This window comes from Amia ocellicauda, chromosome 1 (genome assembly GCF_036373705.1).
Source record: "Amia ocellicauda isolate fAmiCal2 chromosome 1, fAmiCal2.hap1, whole genome shotgun sequence".
Taxonomy (NCBI): Eukaryota; Metazoa; Chordata; class Actinopteri; order Amiiformes; family Amiidae; genus Amia; species Amia ocellicauda.
The window spans coordinates 19,926,544-19,950,665 of NC_089850.1; the positions used below are offsets into that span (position 1 = coordinate 19,926,544).

Genomic DNA, 24,122 nt, shown 5'->3' on the forward strand with positions numbered 1-24,122 from the left:
CAAGAATTGGATTTGGACCAGCCCTATATATGATTGCATTTTGTGTTGATTTTGAACTGTGTTTTGGAATATTTAGGAGAGGGCAGATACTGTACCTTATAGCCACAGAATTATACAAATGTGTCAGTATTATTAACATAATCGGTGTATAATTTCAACATATTGTTGTTAAAGAGTGTAATCATCTGACTGCCTTGTTAAACATGTGAATGTAGCCCCTGGCTATGTACTGAGTGAGCGTTTTTGTTTGTTTAGAGCTGAGACATTGTATGAGTGAGTCAGTCATCAAGCTGATGAATAAATAAAGCGTCAGTGTGACAGAAGTGCATTAACCATGTCTCCAAACACTGACAAGGACCTGCCACCTACAGGGGAGAGAGAGAGTGCGTCTGTTTGTTTGTTTGTTTGTTTTCATATTTCATGTTTCATACTCTCACAGGTTTAAAGAGAGGGGGGAAATGTAGGACCCCCCCCCCCCCCCACACACACACACACACAAACAGAAACAGCTTTTTTAATCTATTCATTGACTTTGTTACAATACATATTTGAAAGTGATCATGCTGTTTAAAATCTCTAGGCATTATAAATCGCACAATGTGTAGATTCTATTGCCAGTATAACATAATAAAACAGTACAATACCAAACCATATATGTATACCACAATACCGTTATTCATATATCATCATCATGTATCTACAACATATACACACCAGTTGCTCAGTACTGAAAATATCACAGCCAGTATAGTCTTCAAAGACACCATATCATGTCACCATCATACAGACACGGGTTTTCTTCACGGTGTTTAAATTAGTGCCTTTACAGTAATCGCACTAATATATCGCTTATAGTAATCGCTTATGATCAGTTTCTGAAACTTGCAAAGTAGAAACCTGCTCGACCCCAGCCCTTGCGCATTGTGCATCATGGCATGTTTGATATAATGATACATCTCTGACGGATGTTTCTACATGCAACGTGTTTGTTTGTTTGTTTATGTTAATCGGTCGGTGCGATTTAAAAGTGAAGGGCATTTCGGCGATAGCATATTAAATGGTGTGTTTTTCATATCTCTGTATTATTTGCATACTGGAAGGAAGACAGATAAGCGAGATATGGCGTGAGGCAACTTCACTAGCAGAGTGCTAGTCCGTTTTATGTATTTACATCTACAGTATCATTATGAATACGACTGACAGACCCTCCACACACGTCCATGCGTTGGTCTCCCCACCGCGGTGCTTTCCGCCCCTCCATGGAACTCGACTTCATTGTGTCCAAAAACAAATAACAGCCCTAAAACAAGTGACACGCTCAGATGGGTCTGAAGTGTTGTTTCCCCGTTTGCGTGTGTTTTCATCGAGCAGCCCACTTCCGGACTGTCCACGCTGCGTGACGCGCACAGGGGGCGGGGGAGGGGTGGCGCAGGGCGGAATGTGCCACTTCAAGACCGAGGGGGTGACGGCGTCCGGACGTACTGAAACGACCTGCTTAAAGTGTGTTTCGTGTCTCAATCAGGGTTGGGTTGTATTGGTGTGCAGGAAAGCAACAGCTGGACCAAAGAGAAAATAGATATACGTGTTGCGAATGTGTTAACTGTAACTTGGGTGGATGCGGGGACCCCTATCGGCGCACTGGAAGACGCCATTAAGAGTTACAGTGGAATGGGCTGCAGCGCCGAGCGACCTGCCCCCGACAAATGAGCTGCGCCGAGCACTTTTGAAAAACAAAATTACCGCAAAGTGTGGAGCCGGGGGCCGTGCAAGTTCTCTCCCCTCCGGCAAGGCTAACGAGCAGGCAGGCAGGCAGGCAGGCAGGCAAACACAAGAAAGTAGAGTGAGTGAGTGAGGAAAGTACAGCAAACCCATCATCTTTCGGTTCATTGCCGGTCCGGGGCTTTTTGCTGTGTTGTTTTTTTGGGGGGTGTATTGCTACAGCTTCGCTCGGGAGATTGAATATTCATCGTTTCCTCTTTTTTTTTTTAATCCAAAAGGAGAAACGCATTGCGATGAACTGGTGACACGGGCTAAACTGCAAAGAAGAAGAAAGTGGGCGCAGAGACGGTGGGACACTTCTACCTGCTGAGCACCGGATCCCCTGCAGAGGAAGCGCCGCTGTCTGACGGTCGGGTGTCGCTCAGGTGAGGCTGATTGCGGCGTTGTGAGGCCGGAGCATCCTGCCGGCGCCTGGTCACTTTTAGCGGCCGAGTGTCACGCTGTCTTGCCCGGGGTGCAGGGCTCTGACATGCGCCAGCCTGCTTTGACAGTATCCCATTAATAATATAGACAGGGAAGTCGGAGGACCGTGCAACTCGCAGATCGCCGTTGCAACATTGAAACTTTGAAAACACAGCGCAATTGTTGCATGTGTTTTTATTCTCCGTGAGGGGCTGATCAGTGATCAGGCGATGTGTGATCGGGCTGCGTTGACGCTGTTTGCAATGGCTCACCGACTTGCAACTTTGTCTCGTTTGTGAGTTTCCGCGGCACATGTGAGACGCGAATAAATGTAACCGCGGTGCAGCGCCGCACACGACAGCGCCTGTCCGCAAATATATACCTAGCTATAAAGCAGATAACGCAGCCCGATTACACAAAACGGCTGGATATCGTTTCACAGGTGCGGCATTAGAGGACAAAAACGTCGATGCTGAAAAACAAGACATCTCTATGGTATTGTTAATGCCTGGCGATTGATCTGGAAATCAATATCCCCTCTTGTACTAGTATAATATAACGGGGCATTTCTGCACGTCACGTATCTCCTTTGTGCTAAAGCCTAGGATGTAACGCTTGTGCTGCTTGCCATGCCAAATGGATAACATTTTAAACAAGCGAATTAGATTTGGTTACACTCTGGCAGTGACATAAAAGTGTGGGGTCTAAGTGAACCACGCATGGGCTTTGTGTGTCTGTATCACTACTGTGCGTCCAGCAAGACTTACACCACACCATCAAGGGAGAAAATCGAGGATTTATTGCCCCCCAGTCTTCCAGGCCGGGTCTCTTTGCACATTACATACATACACATTTTCAGTGCTTGCGTTGTCATACATATAGCATTTATCCTGCTGAAATGTAGCATGCTGGGATAATAATTGGAAGTATAAGGGCACCCCGCCCTCCGCAATGGGAAGTATAAGGGCACAGCACATTTAGAAGAAATTAGTTCCTTTTGAATGACTTGTGAGTCCCTCAGTGGTGTCTCTGTTTTGCTTGGTGACAGCTTGTACCATTCCTTGTTTTTCCCGTTTGAGGGACTTCTGGTTCCTTATACTTTTATTTCACACTGAACACAGAGGTGCCACAGGATTTGGCCTTTGGGCAGGGGGCTGTTAATATATAGCTTGATGCATGACACTGCAGCTTTATCCTGTTGGGCTGGAACCTCAGAAAGTGTGCAGTTGACCTGTTGCTGTATTATCCATCTTTCCCATCCTGAGCTGCAGTTTTACCTTGCAGGCTGGCAGTTGTCTTTCCTCTTCCACTTTTTTACTAATCTACACACACACACGTGCATTTTGTTCTAATTTGTTTGTTTCCCTCTGTTTTATTTGTGTATCTTTTCCAACTTCAATCAAATCAAGGACACTTGTTCCCTGTTTAGGGGTCGTGCAACCTCACCCAGTCTCAATAACAGAGAGCGAGCTGCTCATCACAGGATGAATAAAGTGTGTGATGTGAACATATTAGACATGAACGTATTTCCAAGCTGCACAGATACAGATTTCTGCACACAGTACAGACTGAGTCCGTAGTGACCCAAAGCATGCGCTCCATCCTACGAGTAAAATGGGCTCTAGGGCAGCAGGGTAATGTAAGGGAAGATTCATTGTATTCTGGTTATCGTATTGTCATACTTTGCCTGTTACAAGTTGTTCTTGAAGGTCTTTTGCTCGACATCTGAAAAAGCTTAAAGTGCCAATCACGGGGGATCAAACAGGCCGTTGCCCTGGTTACAGTATTGATTTGAAATGTTGAGTTGTCAGCCACTGCCCTCCATTGAAACTGATCTAAGAACTAATTAACTAATCAACATATCATTTTCTGTCTAATTATGAAATATCTCATTATAATGAATTGTAAAATTGATGCTCTGAGTATTGAAGGAAACAAGAAAAGAGGATATCCGAAAGGCTTAGGCATCTTCTCCACCTAATGGGTTTCCTAATTAATGTAAAATGATGGCGGAGAGAAGAAATTAACTGCTCCAATACTGTCAGTTTAATAAGACTGTTTATTTGTCTCGCACAAAGGAAAAGAAGAATAGAACCACCTCACTAGAAGGTACGACATATTTTCATCAAATTGTATGAGGAAAGCATTATATTAAAATGCTTTGAGGTGGATTTTCATTAGGGCTTAGACTTATTAACCTCTCCACCAGCTGCACCTTACAAACCTGTAGCCTTTTGTATTTTTATCTAGGAGCAGTAGAAAGTGATACTGGACGCACACACACACACACACACACACACACACACACACACACACAATACATTAAAAAACAGCCTCCCCTTTTTATACTGCCCCTTCTCCTGGAAGCATCATCATTACAGGATAATGAGCCTATAAGTCGCTTCTTGCCGTGGTACTCTTAGCCTCCCCCTCCCTCGCCTGTCGATTATGAAGATCTCCTTTGAGAGATCTTCACTCATGTAGTAGTAGTAATAATAATAATATTAAAAGAAAACATCAGTGGAGGGGGAGAATGCAATGGAATGTCTGTTTGTGGTGGCAATTACTGTGGAGTCCGTGAATCATTGAAACTATGGTGAGGAGAAAATCAGAGGAGGAAATTCCAAAAGTATGATGTATATTTTCCTAAATGTATTTCCAAGAGTGGAAATAAATACTGTTTATATATATATATATATATATATATATATATATATATAGTGTGTGTGTGTATATATAGGCCTATATATATTCCCCCCACCCAGTGTGACTTAATGTAATTTCACTTTCACCCCAGCCTCCTTTAATGTGGATTCATTTCTTAATAGTGCATGATTGCTTTCCACTCCTTTAAGCATGGTAGTCACAAGTAGGTCATATTGTCATCAGTGCCCAGGACAGAGGAGCCATCCTGTTTTTAAATGCAACAAGAACACCAAAGAAAGACCAATAGGAGTTCAATAAAAGGGTCTGAACATGCGAATCGCCGCCAGTGCTGAATGGTAGCCATGTTACTGAAGCTGCCTCCTGGGCATGAGTCAGAAATCGACTGGATGGGATTCTTCCATTACTAAGTCCCACTGTAGGAGCACCAGTGACCTCCACTCCTGTGTTCTTCACCAAACTAGAAGACGTTTAAGATGCAATTTGGCTTTAGCCTTCTTCATTTTGAGGAAGACCACAGATGACAGGGCTTCTATGGTTGTTTCTTTAGTTTTGTAACTGACTTGACTGTATAAAGTTTTTTTTTTGGGGGGGATGGACTTCCACGAGGTTGTCGAGGTTGTCTGTGTAGTCATGTTTCTGTTAGTTTTGATCCTTGGAAGTCAGGTTTGTACTTCTCACTTTTTTTTTTTTTTTTTTGTAGCACAAGAACCATGACACACACATCCAGATCATTCCTGGTGATAAACTGACACTAACATGGAGCTGATGTTTATAAAACAGACCTCAAAAGAATGAATATTTATATCTGTGGTCCATTAGCATGAGAATGTGATTTCCACATGTTTTTATTTTCTGCCCAGGAGTAATTAATGGAGAGTGCTGCAATTTACATCAGCAACAAGGGATTGTTGTCGTTAGTATGATTATACTGAATGTTCAATACCTGCATGCATTTGTTTTAATTTATCTTGTCGGCAGGGGAATGCAATTTATTTAATTACCCGATGAGCAGTGTGAGATCTGCTTTTCTGGGTCCCCGGTGGACAGTTGGAGCTTGATCATTTGGCTCCCAATTGTATTTAATCACAAACCACAGTTCTGGATTTGAAGAGCTGCTGAAGTAGTCTCGCATGAACTGTGCAACCCCTGTGAGGGCGCTGCAGTCTCGGATGCCCACGGTCTTGGGTGAGGTGTCTTTGGCATGTCTAAGTCCCAGTCTTCTGTAAGTGAGTTTTTGCCGTTACCTCGGTTGGAGGATTCCTCCGAGAAGACTCGTCGCCCCCACGCTCTGCAGCCCTCCTACCCCGACGTTCCTGTGAGGTCACCCCTTCCAATCTGTAGCTGTCATCTGTGGGGAGTTTCAGTGGTAAAGCTTTTTGTAGAGATTCGTCTACTTGTCTGTGGGTGTAAAGCACAGAAAAACACACGTGTACGCTGTAGCCTATGTACAGTATTGTGTATTGATTTATATTACATTTCTTCTAAAGTCACCAAGACATTTGTCAAGTGTATTCATAATAATGATGGTTATTTTTTTGAGAGATGTCATCTTATGCTGTTGAGCTCTGGCGGCACAAATGGTGCCAAATGACATCCCTTAAACAGTCTTCAACAAACAGAGACACCAATCACTTGACATGTTGGCTTATCATATTAGGTATGCCTGCAGCACGCCTGTAGTTAGCTTTCACAACGCGTGATTGCCTTCCGAAGGCAGGAAAAACATGTCGAGGTTTAGAACTGTGCGAACCTGCCAAGGAAAATGGAAATGCGATACAGCAATCCAAGAGCAGGGCTGGTGCCAAAAGAACTCCTCTGTCAACTGTTGCAAGTGGAACACATGAGGTGACTGTGATTGCATCACTCTGAGTTTCCTCATGACTGGGTTAGTGGAATCATTGAGAGGAAGCCTGTTGGAGGATCCTGACAATAGCCAGACCATCAGGCAACAGTTGCTGTTCCCAGGAAAGTGTACAAATAGAAAGTTTTTTTTGGTTTTGCTTTTTGGAATGGAGCAAAACAGCATTTCTGTCACTATGAAGAGACATGACTCGTCAGTTTGCGTTTGGTTAGTATTCATCTTTTACAACCTAATGTGATTAATGTATGAGGGAGGCACAACCTTCTAGCTAGCCTGTGCATTTCCATCTGTGGGATCTTCTCTCTGTCCTTAGCCTCACTGGCGCCCTCACTGTGGTGCTCACTGCGGTGCAGTCTGTGGCACCAGGAGCCCCAGCCCTGTAGCAGGGTCAGTCTGCAGTGCTGTAGGATGATGAGACTGAGAGACCACTCGCATAATAGCAAGACCAGCATGCTTCAGCCCTTCCGTCAAAATCTTCTTTTTATTTTTTTTATTTTCTCTCTCTCCATATGGCGGCTTCTAATAATAACTTGCAAAATAAATAAAAAAATCGATAACAAAGGTCACTTGATAAAACTGCAGTAAAGTGTAGATTAGTAGTTGTACATCAAAGGTTTCTGATTTCCCCACTCAGGATGGGCGCCTGGTCTCCTAGAATTGATTTATTTTTGTTTTTCTTTTTTTCTGTCGTTTTTCTTGTTTAAAGTGGTCTTGAGGTTAACAATTGGCAATTATGTCTCTGGGAAAGAAAAAAAAAAAAGAAAAAACACAACACAGTCTAGCATGCACACCTTCAGGTTGGTGGTTTGTGCCATATATAAACTGCCCTGGTGGCAAAGTGTAGGCCTAGCACTTCTGAAATTTAAAAGCTGTGCTGCAGTGCTGGTAGAACATCTGTTGGGTTGGTTTTATAGCTAAAAATGTCTTGATTTAGTCAGACTTCTGTTCTCGCTTAGCAATTATTCCCTTCATGGTGCCTTATTCAGTTGGGTTTGGGCTCCACAAATTATGTATTTTCATTTCTTATAATAGGAAAGAGTTTTGCTGCTTCGTATACAATTACATCCTCCAGCCCTTTATTGCACCAGCCATGAGTAAGTTCTTCTTGTCTTGTTTCCAAAAGCCACTGTGATTCATGTTCGCTGATTCTCAGTCTGCCTTTCAGATTAGCTTGAATGTTGAGGTGCAAATGGACCAAGGGACAGGCCTGCTGTTTTATATATTAAAAAAGGGCTCCTAAACTTTATAGAGCGTTCTATTAGGAGTTAAGATTGGGGAAACTATGGGTACAATTAATGAATTAAGTTGCCTTCTTTTAATTGCAGTCTTGCCTAACAGAACCATCTACACTCTCCCAAGTAATGAACCTCTATTGCTTTTTGTTCTTCTATGCTCATTTTAGGTATGTTTTAGGACCGTAAGTCATTCTTGTTTTATACCTTACCTTAATAGTTGAAGTCCTATAAGGAGGCTGCTCAGGAAGAGCGCAGTTCCCCATATAGATTAAAGGTTTACACATCAGTTCAGTTTGAAGACTTGTTTTTTGTTTTGAGCTAGTTTCATGAAGAGCAAAACCTCGGATGGCCCTGTGAGGCGGTCACTGCACTGAGCTAAGGCTGGGTGACTGCCGTGCTGTGCGCAGAGCAATAAAAGCAAATGAGTTGCAAGGAATTTTGTTATTTTGTTAGGGTGTGGGAAAACGACTCTCTGGGTTTCAGCTTTTTAACCATAAACTTGCCGCATCAAATCCCAGCTCAGGCAATGCACTTGTACATGTGAACCAGGCACTCAACACAGATCACTCCTGAGAGAGAACCCAAGGTTATAAACGGGCACCCGGACAAGTCGCTTTGGGTAAAAGGGTCAGTAAGAGGAATTAAATAAGTTATTTTTATTTTGCCTCAGTTATTTAACTTCAGTCCTTGCAAACCATGAAACCTCAACCTTAAAAAACAAAACAAAAAACTTGCCAATCAGCTTTTTCTAATGCAGTTTTCACTAGACAACTGAGGATGCTGAGGATGAGTCTTTTTTTACATTTTCCAGCCAGATTGTCCTTCGGTGCCATTAGCAAACACAAAAATGAAGCTGGTAGTAATACAGCAGGGAGCTTGGAGACACTGCGCTGGGAGAGCAGGAGACTGCTGGGAACGTCCGGCCTGCCTTTGTGAAACGCAACCTTTTTGCTGGCACTTGGCCACCATGCTGCCGCTCGATCGCTCGCCTTGGTCGAAATTGTGTGCAATCTGTTTCCTCATTTTCTCACAACCGTTTTCTAAAAATATATATTTTTTCCGGAAGGTCAATGCCTGCCTTTAGATAACACAAAAGCTCTTCACGTGGGCCTGGGGTTTTTGGAAGTCTATTCACAGCAACTCACACGTGGAAATAAAAGGGTACTATTATATGTGTTATTATTGACCTGCTTCAGTGGTCGTCGTGTTGACTGTTGATTTAAAGCGTGTTGGAACGCTGTGCTGGTATCGTACCTGTCCCTGTCCTTTTTAAACCTGTGAAAGCCCCCTGTGACTGCTTGTTGTGAAGGGCGCTGTACCCAATAAAGATGGATTGATTGATACTTGCTCAGTGGCTCTAACCTAAGAAGTCTTACTCAACAGAGTAATAATTTATGCCTGGGAGAGGCATTTAGTGTAATACTGTGTGATTCTTACTGCTTCTGTAGCTTCAGGGGATACATCAGCAATGTTTTTTTAAAATTCTCTTACGCTTTTAAAAGGACTTGAGGAATTGAGTATTGAACTTAAAAATAGAATATACATATCAACGTGAACTGAGTAGTAAACGGAAGATGTGAAGAGCAGACGTGTATTCAACTTCCGATCTCTTACAAAAAATCATAGACTTAAAGACAAGCTATTAAGGTTTTATAAAGGTTTATATCTGTCTATATCTTTCTCTCTCTCGCTTGCAACACCTCTTTAGCCAGATGTGGTCGCTGTCTAGGCGTAGGCTATATTTTATTTATGTGGGGTTTGAGAAAATGCAATTAAATGCAAAATACAAGTAAAGTATAGCAATCCCACCCGACAATAATGCAACAGATCTTATGTTTTTCACTGTAAGAAGTAAATACTAATTTCTCCTGAATGTCCGAGTATGCAAAATAATGGTCCTTTAAAATGCTGTCATGTGAAACTTACTTTTTGAGCCCCTTCTCTAAGATTCCAGAGGTCACAGTCTCCAACTCCTGCTAACGGTGTAGGTTGGTAACACACAGACAGACACAATTAAGTGTGATTATAGGGTACTCTGGCAGACACTTATTTCTTGCACTTGAACATTTTTCATCAGTACCATGATTTTTGGAGAGAATCTGTCTCTTGGCAGGCAAGTTGCATAATTATCTCCAAAAATATTTAGAAAATTATATATAGATACACACAGGGACACACACCTTATGTATATGTATTCATATCTGTTGCACTTTAAGAGATGTGATCAACATAGTTTTTGAAGATAACTTCTAGTCAGTCTGTATTTAAATGCTGCTTAGTTTAAACAGGATAAAACTTTTGATGATATCTCTGGTGTGTTTATACAGGATTTGGCAATTTGTTTTGCAACATCTACTACATGTACTTCCTTTATTAGAATGTCAGGCCAGGACTGACGAAAATTGAAATCATAAGAATACTTGTGCTTGTCAGCTCTCTTACAACAAACAGGAATAATGCGTGAACAGTTCTGATCAGGGAGAAAGCTGTCAATCCTGCAGGGTCTATAGCGCACTCCGTCAATCATCACTCAAATGTTGAATTTGGATGGTGTTAGGCCAGTTGTGTTTTGGTTTGATCTAGTACTGCCACACCGGGCTTTTAGAATCCTCTCTTTTCCGGCAATAAGATGCAAATTAAATGAAAAGGCAAATCTATGGGCACTTGGCTGTTACTTTCTCACGGTTCTTTAATCCTTAGTCAGACTGGTTATCACGACAGCATAGTCGGGTCTTTGTTGGTTACAAAATGGCCCAAAAAGAAGATTGGCTCCGTTTCAGGATTCCAGCTTTAAAACCACTTTTCTCAGGAGGTTTCCATTTTACCTTATCATTTTTTATTTATTTCCGCAGTGTCCTTCATCACATCTGCTGGGTCCGCAGTGCCAAGGCAGGTGCAGTGCGTTAGTGGGATCTGAGTGATGGTTTGTAGATGGTTTGGTGGGGGTGCAAATAGTGTTGGGTGTGTGACTATGAATAGGACAGTGTTTGTAGACTTCCTGATCAGAGATGCAGATGAATACATGGTGTTCATGTGCATGTGTGCGTATTCGCTTCATTCACAAATTTGCACTCCTGTTTTGTTTTTCTCTTAAGGGAATTCTTAAAAGGGTTTGAGTTGGTCATTTGATGTTACAAATGAAATTTAAAGGAGCTCTTCAGCCCTGCAGCAACATAACCACATCACACACTCGGCTTCAGGTACCTGGATCTCGAGACCTTTCCCCTGTCACCATAAATGTAGCTCTCTCTGCACAAAGAAGCATCTCCTGTCTTCGGTCCTGAATGCCTCGTACACTTGCTTTCTGTTCGTGCCCTGGGTCCTGGTATCATTGTCGATCTTGCTGTTGATGTTGTTGCTGTCATAGTTCACCCCCGTTAGCAATGGCCCTGGGTTTGGCAGTGGCAGCGACCTGTTGGTCATGCATCAGCAGTTTTTGAGGAAGGAGGCCCTGGTGACAGCCCTCACTATGGATATGCGCTGGTGGGAAGAGTCAGTGTAATCTTATGTAATTGATTTGCTCTTGTCTCTGTCCCTGGAGTGTGCATGGTGTTCAGTGGCAGATTTACAGAAAGCCTACTCTGCTGACGAGGCAGTAATTGCCCAGAGATTAGGCTCAGAACAGGGGCATCCCAGCTCAGTCATGACACAGACGCACACTGGCTTACCTGCGGTATAATTCTCGTAACTCTCTTACCCCTGTGAGGGAGCAGGGCAGCTACATAGCTGTGATCATGAAGAACTGAGCAGAGTCCCTGCAAGACGTGAGGACATGCATCGGCTGCACCGCACAATCCCTGCCCTCTGAATCGCAGCCCTGTCCTCGCTGAGGCCGAGCCACCTGTCCTGAGCAAAGTGGAATGAAGTTACAGGTCACGGCAGGAAACTGAAGCGGCCGAGACCTGGGAGTGCAATAATTCCCTGTTAGTGGTGAGTGCTTTACAATGGAAAGTAAAGCAAGAAGGGTTTCTTAATGGATTTTGTGTGTGTGTTAAGTTGTCACTTAGTGTGGCACAAGTATATATCTGGAATTACAAGACATCCAAAGATCTAAAAGAATATTGTTTTTTTAACAATGAGATTGTTTAAATTGGAGTATTTTGTCATTTGAGTTCATTATGAGTAAAAGGAAGAGGCATCAAAAGCAACTAGAAACAGAGCAGCCATGGTGTGAAGTGTGGTACTTTCCTATTCGCAGGTAGGCTGGGGTTTGGCTGAAACCTGGCCTTTCATTGTCGGAGCTTACCATAAAGGCAGCACTGTGGGGTAGTGGTTAGGGCTCCGGTAGGGCAGTGCTGTTGTACCCTTGAGCAAGGTACCTCACTTAGATTGCTCCAGTAAAATACCCAGCTGTGTAAATGGGTACAAATGTTAGTTGCCCTGGATAAGAGTGTCTGATAAATGACAAATAATTTAATGTAATGTAATTGCTATCACAGTTTAGTTTTAAACCTAATGGTGCTGCGAGCATTTTATTATATTACAGCAAATGCACTTTTAAATTTGTCCTTATTAATATGTGCATTTTATGAGCTGAGCAGTTCCTCTTGGGGGTAAAGAAGCAGTTAACTCTTAGGGCAATAAAGGAGAATACCTGCCATTTTGGGGACCAGGTGACTTCCCCCAGAGTGTCCTGTTGACGCGGTTCAAACGATGCCCACAGATCCCCCGCTGTTGTTCACTCGCTAAAACTGTTGCCTGCAAGCAGCCGCAAACTGGCGAAGACATAAATGATTGGATTTCTATTACACTATAAACTATAAACCGATTGCTCTTCCAAATGTCAAGTAAGTCTGCGTTTGCGAAATATTCCACTTATATAAATGTTCCTTACGGCGAGTGATAAATGGCCTGTCTTCTCCACAGGCTCAGCTCGTGAGGATCTGTGGCTTTTTTCAGCTCCTCTTGGCTTTTCACTGGATTGGCACAGGGTTTGTCCTGGGGTCCCTTGGGCATGGTGTATGCCTTCATTGTGCAGGCCTGATTTTATAATTCGAACATTCATTGAGTAAATAATCCATTGAAGTGTGTGCCATAGGAAGCCTGTATTTACAACATTAACAGAGACCGGAGAAATGGATTGGCCAGGATTGTGTTTTGCCTGCTTGCCATACATTCTTATTTTACATGTCTTAAAAAAAAAAAATCTGTAAATAGCCCAGAGTCCTTTTTTAATTGTGTTAACAAACACAAGCATTGCATGTTGAACATAAGTTCAGGATGCAGTTTACATGTTATTTTTTGTTTATCACAAAAATACTGACAGGCTATTCTGAGTGTGTAATTATCTTTGCTTTGTTGTATGCACACACCTCGGTACTGAAGACACTTTGGTGAGCAGTAATTTTGACTGGTATCATAGAAACAAGCAAACCAACAAAGAAAACACTGACTTGGATAAATATCACATTTCTCAATAACAGTTCACACATCACCAGAATGGGTGTCTAAGCCAAAGCCTGCTTTCAGAGTTAGTTTTGCGATTATTAAACATTTGCATAAGTCCCTTAGATATTACAAGTGTTCCTTTATTTGATATCTGCCGAGAGCATAAAGGAAGGGATATTTCTCACTCTGCAGTGTGCTTGATAAAAGAACGTCACATTCTGCTTTGCTGAAAAGGAAAGGATGCCCAGAGAGAGAGTGATTTGAGGATTACATGTCCTCTGTAAGCAGTGAGGGCTCTAGTACAGTAACACAGGGCAAATGCATTGACGTAAAGCCTTTAGTTTGGTGTCTGTATGCATTGAACATCTTAGACTCTCGTTTAATAAGACCTTCTTCTCTGGTTTTCAATTAAAAGGATTCTGCGCTTCCTGTAATTGAATTGTGCCCTGTGAGTTCTCTTTAGAGACGAGGCCTGGGTTTTTTCTAATGGCACAAAAGTCCGCTTAATGCTTTCAACGCTCTGTGAGTTATGCAAAATAGGCAATGGGATGGAACTCGTTCTATGGGCTAGACTAAATGAAAACTTTGACCCACCCTCGAATCGCACATTACGAAGTTATGCCCTATTGCATTTCAATTTAGAATTAGAATAAACAGGCTTCTAACAATAAATTAAACTGCGATTTGCAGGTTGGTCAGAGTCTTGATTTGGTCTACCCCTGTATCAGTTTTACACACTCCAGTGTTAGAATGCATACACCGATCAGCCATAACATTATGACCACCTGCCTAATATTGTGTAGGTCCCCCTTTTGCCGCCAAAACAGCCCTGACCCGTCGAGGCATGGACTCCACTAGACCTCTGAAGGTGTGCTGTGGTATCTGGCACCAAGACGTTAGCAGCAGATCCTTTAAGTCCTGTAAGTTGCGAGGTGGGGCCTCCATGGATCGGACGTGTTTGTCCAGCACATCCCACAGATGCTCGATTGGATTGAGATCTGGGGAATTTGGAGGCCAAGTCAACACCTTGAACTCGTGATTCATCAGACCAGGCCACCTTCTTCCATTGCTCCGTGGTCCAGTTCTGATGCTCACGTGCCCATTGTAGGCGCTTTCGGCAGTGGACAGGGGTCAGCATGGGCACCCTGACTGGTCTGCGGCTACACAGCCCCATACGCAACAAACTGCGATGCACTGTGTGTCCTGACACCTTTCTATCAGAACCAGCATTCACTTTTTCAGCAATTTGAGCTACAGTAGCTCATCTGTTGGATCAGACCAGCCTTCGCTCCCCACGTGCATCAGTGAGTCTTGGCCGCCCATGACCCTGTCGCCGGTTCACCGCTTTTCCTTCCTTGGACCAATTTTGACAGGTACTGACCACTGCAGACCGGGAACACCCCACAAGAGCTGCAGTTTTGGAGATGCTCTGACCCAGTCGTCTAGCCATCACAATTTGTGATGCAAAACATTTATGCAATTTGTGATGCCTTGTCAAAGTCGCTCAGATCCTTACACTGCCCATTTTCCCTGCTTCTGACACATCAACTTTGAGCACAAAATGTTCACTTGCTGCCTAATATATCCCACCCACTGACAGGTGCCATGATAACGAGATTATCAGTGTTATTCACTTCACCTGTCAGTGGTCATAATGTTATGGCTGATCAGTGTATTTCACCTTGTATAATTGTTTAGTCAATTAATCAGTTATATTTGGTACTTGGAAGATTTCAGAATCACAACACCCCACGTCCACCCCAACAGGAGAACCTTCACAAGTAAAAGAAAATAGTACAGTAAAGACCCTAGACTGGTATTAGTGTATCACCCAATATGCATAGATACACAAAGAAGGTGGCAAATGGGCTTAATTGAGTTTTGGTATCGTTAAGCTCCAGTTTGATGTGACACGAGATATTACCTCAGCTGATCGCAGAGAGATAAGAAGTCTGCATTATGTGTGGTTTAATTACTGTGCCATTCCCCAGACACTCGTATAAATATTCTGTTAGTTTTCGATTGTTTTATCGGAGGAGTGTGCAGTAGGAGATGTGGATATGGAGTGAATTAAACAGCCCAATAAATTCAGTACATGATTTCTGGAAGAGCAAACAAGTCTTGCATGGACATGAACAAAGGCCTTCCCAGGGTTTCCTTCTGCTGCCCAGAATCAGCAGATCTTTCCTGTGCGCTGGCTTCTCGTGCTGAATTTTTCACACAAAAAAAACCTTGTGTGATCAGTTGTCAAGGATACAGAACAAAATGCCGATTTCGATTTTCTTTCCTTTTTAAATATTATTTATGTATTTTTAAACAAGACTGTATTAAAGAAAAAAAATGACCGCAGTGAGGCGTTTCTAATATTCGGGGTGGGATAGTAATCATACCCATATCTCCCCAGAGGCCTTTGCTGCTGCTGGATTTTCACTGTTTCAGCGCTCACACTTCCTCGCTGATGAGGCACGGCTCACGGCATTTCAAACACTCCACTTCCTGTCCCCGGAGAGCTTCCTGCCCGCTTGCTTGACGACACCAGCAAAAGCATTGCTCATGGCCGGGCTGGGGGCAGACGGGCTGACTGGAGTGTAATTGAGAGAGAGAGGAAACCCCACCGAGGATGCAGCAGATAAATACTGTGCTTCTCTCTGCAGTTCATAAACTACTCTGTACTTACCTAATGCAAGTTTAATGTGGTGAATTTCCCATTAAACTTCTGTGCCTTTTTAACATGGTTTTACTGTGCTCTTACCACAGCTTTTCAGGCAGTTTCCAACTTGCCTTCACTGTGATTTACTGCACTGGCCCATACATAAACCAAGGTGTATCATAGTAAGCATGCCTTAGAAACATCCGTCGTGGTGCATCGTGGGATTCCCCTGGTCCAATGTAGTAAAGCTTTTGGAAATAATAATCCTATAGAAAATGAGCCAAGGTAGAAGTAACAAAATAGCAACCTGACATCTTTGCATTCACTTATGGCCGGGGGGGGGAGAGGGGGGGCAGGAAAATCTGAACAATGAACAATCTGGTATCACCCTCTTAATGTGCCCTGTAGGTTTCCCTAATGCAGAACCCTGTAGAAACATCCTCGAACCCGGGCCTGTCACCCTGCTGGTCTTCTTGCTGCTGCCCAGATCTCTTTGACTCACACGCGTCTCAGAAACCGGGCTGTCTTTGGCTTGGCGTTGGCTGCTCCACTAGACAGCTTTTCTGTGGGTGGGGCTCGGCAGGGCGATGCTCCCGTGCTGAGACAGGCTGCTGCAGCCCTGAGCAGGAAAATATATCAATTAGTCTGGAGCAGAGGCGTTCACGGCCGGCCCCTCCTGGTGCTGGAGCAAGGTTGAAGTCGCAGTGATGGTTGTGGAGAGCAGACTCGATACAAACTGTTAGGAGCTGCGAATGCGCCCAGTGCGGTCAGGGCAGGGTCAGTGATGCTTGGGAGTTTGATCCAACTTTAAAGGGGTTTGTGCACCTGACAAACAGATCCTAATGGGAAAACGAAAATGCCCGCCACACATTTTTTTTATACTGGCTTCTATTCATCAAACTGTCTGTAGGTAATCCAGACAGAAAATATGGCACTTAAATGTTCTGCAACACCTTCTTTGAATCCATTTTTTTTTTTTTATAAGTTCGGCTGCACAGAAGGTTACTTGTAGCTCTGTTACCTGCTATTCTGACACTACAGGTATATTGAGACTAGCATGAGAGGCCACAGTGGCTCAGACCTGATGCTGAAAAAGGGTGTGGGTGAAGCGGGTAGTCTTTGCCAGCGAGTCTTGCATGAAGCTTTCTTAGTGACAGTGATGCATTTCCCCTGGGCTGGACAGGCTAGTACAGAACGCTTGTTCATGCGCGCCTTGGTTTATTTTTAATCATGAAGATGCTGTGCTTTGTTCAAGTAATAAAATATTGCTTTTGTTATTATTTGTTTTAGAACGGTTTCCTTCAGAAAGACTTCAGGGAAAGGGACTGTTATTAGTTTTTATTTCCTTTTGGTTTGGATTCTGTCAAGATAGTTACACACTTGTGTTACAAAGTATGTGTGAGAGTATATATAGTGCCTCAGAGTTTCATGCATTTAAATGGCATTTTAATTAATTTTCTTCAAATGTCGAAAAAACTTGGAAGTTGTGGGGTAAAATGTGTATATAAATTGATTTAAAATATGTATTGTATCCCCTTCTTAATCCTGCTTGTTCTCTTGGTCTTGAAGGTGGTGTAAATATGATCTTAGTAAATACTTTGTAAAAGCATGCGAAGTAGACTAATGGGCCAGTAGTTCTTCAGATCTTTTGTCTCTTTTATATATTTTTGGGATAAAGATAAGAATTTTGCTGTCTTTGTTTTAATCACGTCACTGATGAGCTGTGGTGGTGTCGTGGTGTACAAACAGCTTTTGACACCAACAAATGGTATATGCCTGCACTTGCTATCATGGCTGGAAGTGTAGGGTGTTCAGAAGTAAACATTTTATCGGACACCTTTGTAAGCAGACCCGTTTCAGACACTCAAAACAGGATACGTAACCTCTTCGGAATTAAACATATTTCACTCTGTTATTTGTGGTTCTACTCCAGAAGTCCATTTCGTGTTCAGTACACACTGCCAGTCTGAGAAGAGGCTTGAATAATTCACTCTCAAAATGGGTGTTTGACTGAACACCTCACATCATTAAATTAAGGCTGAATTGATGCACAGCTTAAATGGCATTCAGGGGTCTGCTCTGTGTCTCTTTTTGAAAGGCTTTTGGCTCTGTCGGTTGCTATTCTCTTAGTGTCCTTAAATCAAAGGGGGAAAAAAAACAAAAACTGTCAGCTTTAGCGTGAGACTTTTTTTTTTTTTTTTTCTGATGGAAACAACAGTCTTCCTTCCTCTGGCTGAAATAAACAAAGCTGCACCCTCATCCTCCTGGTCTCCCAGAATAATGTGGCTTTGCTGTGAAGAGAGAAACCTCTGACTCGCAGCTGTCCCAGATCTTGCTGTAAAGCAGAGCCCCTTGGGGTCTCACTCTGATTGGGTTGGGATGGCTCGGTATGCAGACGGTATTTCTGCACTGTGCCATCCCTGGCCTTTCTAAGCTTTCCTACAGTGAAGCGATCGTTAAACATGTTGTACACTGCACTTAACTGTCTGCACAGGAAATGTTTTAAGTGACTTATTTATTTCAGTGTTTATTGTGTGTATCTTATGGACTATAATATCTTTATCTTTGTAGCAAACAACAAATCGCATGTTCCGCTGATAAAATACAAACTGTCCAAATCAGAACAAAGCAAAAACACAGACCAGTTTTTTTGTTTTTGTTCATTGAAGACAGTAGTGTTTTATTGGGCCAACTATCCTTGACTTTATTTTTATTTTTCTAATTTGAGGAAAAACATTTGTGCACCTTGTCCTGATCCTAAAGACTAGACCACTCCATGTAGCAGTGTGCGGGCTGCACTCACTGGGATGAAATGGCAGTAGTTTTAAGGATTGTTATATAAACTATGTGTTATTCCACAGAATGATTGAATAACCGTATCAAATGCCAGGATAAAATGTACAACAAACTGACATCTGCAAATCCTGTGGTGCTGTCTTATTAAGAACTGTAATTGTTACAATATTAGGCGCTCCCCAAGGCCTCATGGATTTATGTATTTAGCAAACGCAGAAGTAATGAGTCGCTTGAAGCTTTGATGTTTCTAAAAAAAAAACTGCATATATTAGTTTTGGTGGCAGATGCGTGAACTGCCTACGGTCTTTACTATCAGTGTTTTATATTGCTGTGTGTGATGTAGACCTGGTCCAAATCAGGACTGGATTCAAGACCGTCTTGTGCATTTTCTGTAGGATTCACCAAAAGCAGCTATTAGAATGCAAAACAAATGCTTTTTGTTGATTATTCATACAATGTTTAGATCAACGCTCCTAGACTTTAGGTTTGTGTTTTTTCTATTCACATTGCATTTTCTTCAGAGGTAGATGGAGCAATGCCATCATCCTTAGGTGCAGTGCTGTGCCCTATAAACGTATACATTCTGTGGGTTGAATCTAATCTGGTTTTTACTCGATATGAAGAAATGTAATTTGTGCAATTGCCAAACTCACATGTGAAGAATTGGCATTGTGCGTCAAATAGCACTAGATAATGATGATGCCAGTTTGTTTGTTCTCATGGAGAAACAGCTCCGGTCTCGATGAGCGAGGCAGCGTGGGCGTGGATATGAGGAATGATAAACTGTGTGCATAAAATGGTGCAGAGATACACCAACAAAATCAATATCACCAGACGTTTTTATGCAGCACTCTGAACAATTTGTGGCAAGCCGGGAGTTTCTTCTGTGATCATGGAAAATAGGCAATTTCCTTCTAACAGCAGTTCGTAGGTCCCAGGCACAAGTGGCCAGGAGTTCAGCATAAATCAGTTCTCTGGAAAAAGGGAAAATGTAGATTTGTGGGTTTGAGAAGTACAGTAGGATCTAGCATACTGCTAAGCTTGAGCTCACTAGGTGGCAGAAGGAAAAAACAGCTTTCAGACAATATTCACAAGGGGTAAAACCTTGAGACTTAAGATTGATACAGAAATGTCACGAATATCCACATCATCTTAGATGCAGTGTTTCTGAAAGTCCTGAATACCAACACTGTCTAAGTCTAGGATGACCCTGAGATTTGTTACATTTCTCTAGATGAGATGCCCTGTACTTTGAGTTGTTGTATGTCTACTATACCTATACCTCTCCATGTTTACTTTTCCAGGACATCGCTTTGCTTCCCGGCGATTGTATGTCACTGCGATTGTACGAGAGAAAACATTGATAATGATGGTGAAGTGACACACCCTTTTCCGTGTAGTACCCTGCTGTCTCGGAAATCTCGGTTCAATTCCACTATCACTCGGCCTGCAAAGAAAATGTAACGGGAGGCAGTGGAACAGCGTTGCATTTTACAGTTTATGTGGACTGATTAAAAAGGGGGTTTCTGCAACCCCGTTCTTTCTAATCTAAAACCGGACACACGATGGAAAAGTATGTGACTAAAGTAATTGCTCGCACATCTTTTGAACCGTGAGTTTTTGAGGTCAGCGTGCACATCCTGTTTGAACTACTGTGGTCCCAGTTCAGACACTAGTCTCTCTTTGTCTACACGGGTTGCCGCTGTGTGTATGTCTGAGGGACCGGAATTGGAAGGTATTTTTGGTAGTTGGCTTCGACGTCCTCTTTTCCGTTTCTCTTGTCAAGGTTGGCAATTTGATCAAATGTATTGAAGGTTGCACGAATTATAGATCTTTTAACATGGTAGGTGTAAAGGAAAGGGGCTGCACATGCTGCAATATGTGATGGGAAGGAACACTGCTCACTTTGTCTTGTTTGTCTTACTGAATTGCTTTTAAAATGTACTTGTGGTCCCCAAAAGGAGATCAGGCCTAGTTGCTTGGGTTGCGTGTTGGCAGTTGAGGCTCTTTAAAGAGCAATAAGTAGAAGAATGGGAATCTTCACACGAATAAGGAAGTGGAGTGTTTATTGTAGTAAAGCATAAAACAGACTGTTCAGTTGACCCTCTCAGGTATGCTGATAACCGTGATGAAGGACTATGCAGGTCTGCTTTGTCAGCAAGGGTGACTGAGCAAAAACGAGACAGAAGCAGATGTCAGCATTCCCCACGAACTTTGAATCATCGATACGCCTGCTTCCCAAAGCCGCTGTCTCCTCGCTGTAATCACATCTCGGGATCGCTTTGACATTTTCTGACAGATGAGCATAATATGAGCCGCTGCAAGGGAAGGTTTTGTCTTTCTACTGTCCTGTCCATATTTTAGTTTTAAGCTTTTTCCAATTGATTTGGGCAGCTGCCTTTACAGACATTTCAGAATCTGCATCTTAATTGCTCTTCCATCTCTGGTTGCACCTCAGCTCTGCAGTTTTTTATGCCTCTTTTAAAGCCATGGAGCACAGTTTCAATTTAGTCATGCATCACCAGTTATATGACTTATAGCAGGCAAATATTGAAGACCGTTGTAGTATTGTAACCACTTTATTCATGAGAAATTATGTTAAAGCTTTCTATACTTATTAAAGCTAAGAGTATTGCCTTTTTAATGTCTCTTAATGATAAAGCAGCAGTACTCTGGGTTTTAAACTGTATAAAAACATTCTTAATTATTTCCACATAGTTAATTAAGCAAGCGTAAAGCATTGAAGAACTTACTGAGGCAGGATTGTAAAAACTAATCAAAGTGTGACACATGTTTTTACTAAAGTGATTGGGGGGGTTAGGGGGGGAGTTATAAGGAAATATTATGTTAATTTTAACATGATGCAGGATTATCAATTAGATCTTCAGCACAGCCTCCGGCAGTAGTTATGTGTCTGTCTTCGTTAGCTGTAAAATATATTTCAATAATAATGTGAAAGTTTTCTTTTTAAACTGAGCATTTAAATAATTGCAGACATGTACTGTTGCTATTGTTTACAGTGTTTCCCCCAGAAAATTGCATTGGCAGGGCAGTCAGTTACTGAATTGTAAAAAGGCCTGGCGTTGCTTGCTTCCAATGTTCCCAGGTGCGCTGGCCTCGCCCCCTGCCGCTGTGGATGTCAGGGTTTCCTAATTGCCTATGGGGTCACCCTGTGTCACAAACATTTCTAACCATGAACGTCTTTCATTCGCAGCGTTTGCTGTGCTGCCATCACGTTTGCACGCTACTCTGGCAGGTTTCTGTGCTTTAACATGATTTCATTTTGCTTTCCCTCATGTTACTGTTCTCCCGTGTTGGACTACAGTCAGCCTCCAAGGAGAGTAATCACACTTTTTTTTTTTTTTCTTTTCAGATGTAATCTGTTCTCACGATAGAGAACATGCTGTTTTGAAACTAGTGTGTATCTGAACAGTACATTAGAGTAAGGAACAGTAGAGTACATCAGAGTACAGTAGACTAAAGTGCTTCCTGCATAATACATGGCCTCACAGCCTCGCTCTTAAGTTGCAGCGAGCGAATGGGAGCCTGCACCTGAAGATGTCATTATAACTCCACTGCATTGTTCCAGGGTTTCCTGCTCGAGGAAGCCTGTCCCACACACAGACCCGGGCATTATCCTGCAGTGGCTGTCAGCAGCTCCACACATTGCAGGGTATAGATTATGGGGGTTTAATTCTTTCCCTCCCCTGAAGGTTAAACGTGAAGACGCTTAGAGAAAGAGAGAGGTAGAGAGACCGAGCGATAGCATGCACGACAAAGAGACAGCAAGAGACAAAGAGAGAGCGAGAGAGAGAGAGCTAGTATGCTGATAAAGCACACTCTAAAATTGTCCCTTTTTGATAGGCCCTGCTCCAGCCATGGCCCCTGGAGTGCTGAGGCCCTGTGCTGAAAGGGCCTGTGAGATCATCTATGGGCCCTGTGGCAGCACCTGGCTGAGCTGGCCGTCCCTATCGGAGTTTGGCCCCCAGTGAATCTGCTCTGAAGGATTCACCTGACTCTCTATTTGCAGGGTTTCACTTTTGCTTTCTCTCACTCCCTTTTTTCCCCTCTTTCACTCTCTCACAAGGTGAATCAGTTTCCTTCTGGTTTCCCCACCTCACTGACTGATCAACACAATCTCTTGCACATGTTCTCACGGTGCACATGTCAACCACCTCCACCAGTGACAGTCTAAACTGTGCTGCAGTGTGTGCCCTGCTGAATACTGGTGTTATCTTGTTGTGCAATTAATAAGGTGACTGTGATCTGCAGATGAAAGAAAAGAAAGTTCTTATGTTCTGTGGGGCTGATTCCAAGTGGTGAATCCAGACTGTGCCAAAGGACACACACAAAATAAATGAATAGTTGGATGGCCAGCCCCCCAATCCCTTACCCCATGACTTTTTCGCAGAGCCGTGGGTTAAGGGGATAACAAACTGCTCAGGGTCTTGGCAGGGTTTTTGTTAGAAATGTTGCAGCTATTTTAATCAGGATTTAGTCTCTGGAGGGAACCTCGCTTTACACCTCATGCTTCATTAACCTGCCATTTTCATCCTGAAACACCTGGCAGTCCCATTCCCAGCAGTGCTCGGTCTCCTGTGGCTACCCCCCATCCTGAGGGAGAGCTTCTAAAGTCTCCCAGGTGGGAAGGCACTTGTAAATAACAACACCCTCTTCTCTGTGCTCGTTCCTACGGCTTCTTCACAGCAACGCGAGGTGCTCCGTATTTGGGTTTCCTGTTATTGTCTCCCTGCTACTGCCTTCCCCGTCTGTAACTCCTCAGGTTTAATACACCGCATGACACTTTCTCCCTTCTGCAAGAAAGTGATTTTATTTAATTTTCATCAGGGTTTCTGTCTGCTTCTCGCAACAGAAGCCCCTGTCTGGAACAAATATATACATTCTAATTAAAAATCCCTGTCTAATTAAAAAACGTCTGTGAGACAATTTACAACATTTACAACAAGCTGTACAGAAATGAAACCCGTGCATCTCTCCTAGCCAGGGTGTTACTGTCCGCTGAGTACTGTCCTCAGGTCTGGTCAGGGCTGTGGCTCTGCCTGTCCTTTGGAGCTCGTTCTGGATCTCTGTGATTTCCATCACGACTCTCGGGACGTGCCCATATGGAAAGATGCAGTGGGTCTCGTCTTTTTGCATTAAAAAAACTGTTTAATAAAATATCTTGCCATTCCCCAGAGAAGACAGATGTTTGAGCTAGTGTTGAATCTTTTATTAGTGTTGGGAAGAGACATGATAGGCAGTTGAATCATAGCCAGATTATGATTACCAGATTTTGAACAACTATTTATTGTTGTTTTGTAAGTGTGGATGTTTTAATTTAGCA

At 42.9% G+C, this 24,122-nt stretch overlaps 1 protein-coding gene across 5 annotated transcripts in view; it reads left to right on the forward strand.

Annotated features, from left to right (window-relative positions):
• Nucleotides 1–1,661: 1,661 nt before the first annotated feature.
• Nucleotides 1,662–24,122, forward strand: part of LOC136734481 (hippocalcin-like protein 1) — a 33,013-nt gene continuing 10,552 nt past the window's right edge. Inside the window, exons 1-2 of one of the 5 annotated variants that reach the window (XM_066697961.1) lie at nucleotides 1,662–1,844; nucleotides 1,998–2,144. The gene's annotated coding sequence lies outside the window, so the exon portion shown is untranslated. Of the gene's footprint in view, nucleotides 2,145–6,836; nucleotides 6,917–11,639; nucleotides 11,875–24,122 lie in introns of those variants that run through there. The other 4 variants (XM_066697972.1, XM_066697950.1, XM_066697988.1 and 1 more) reach the window with 4 other exon arrangements.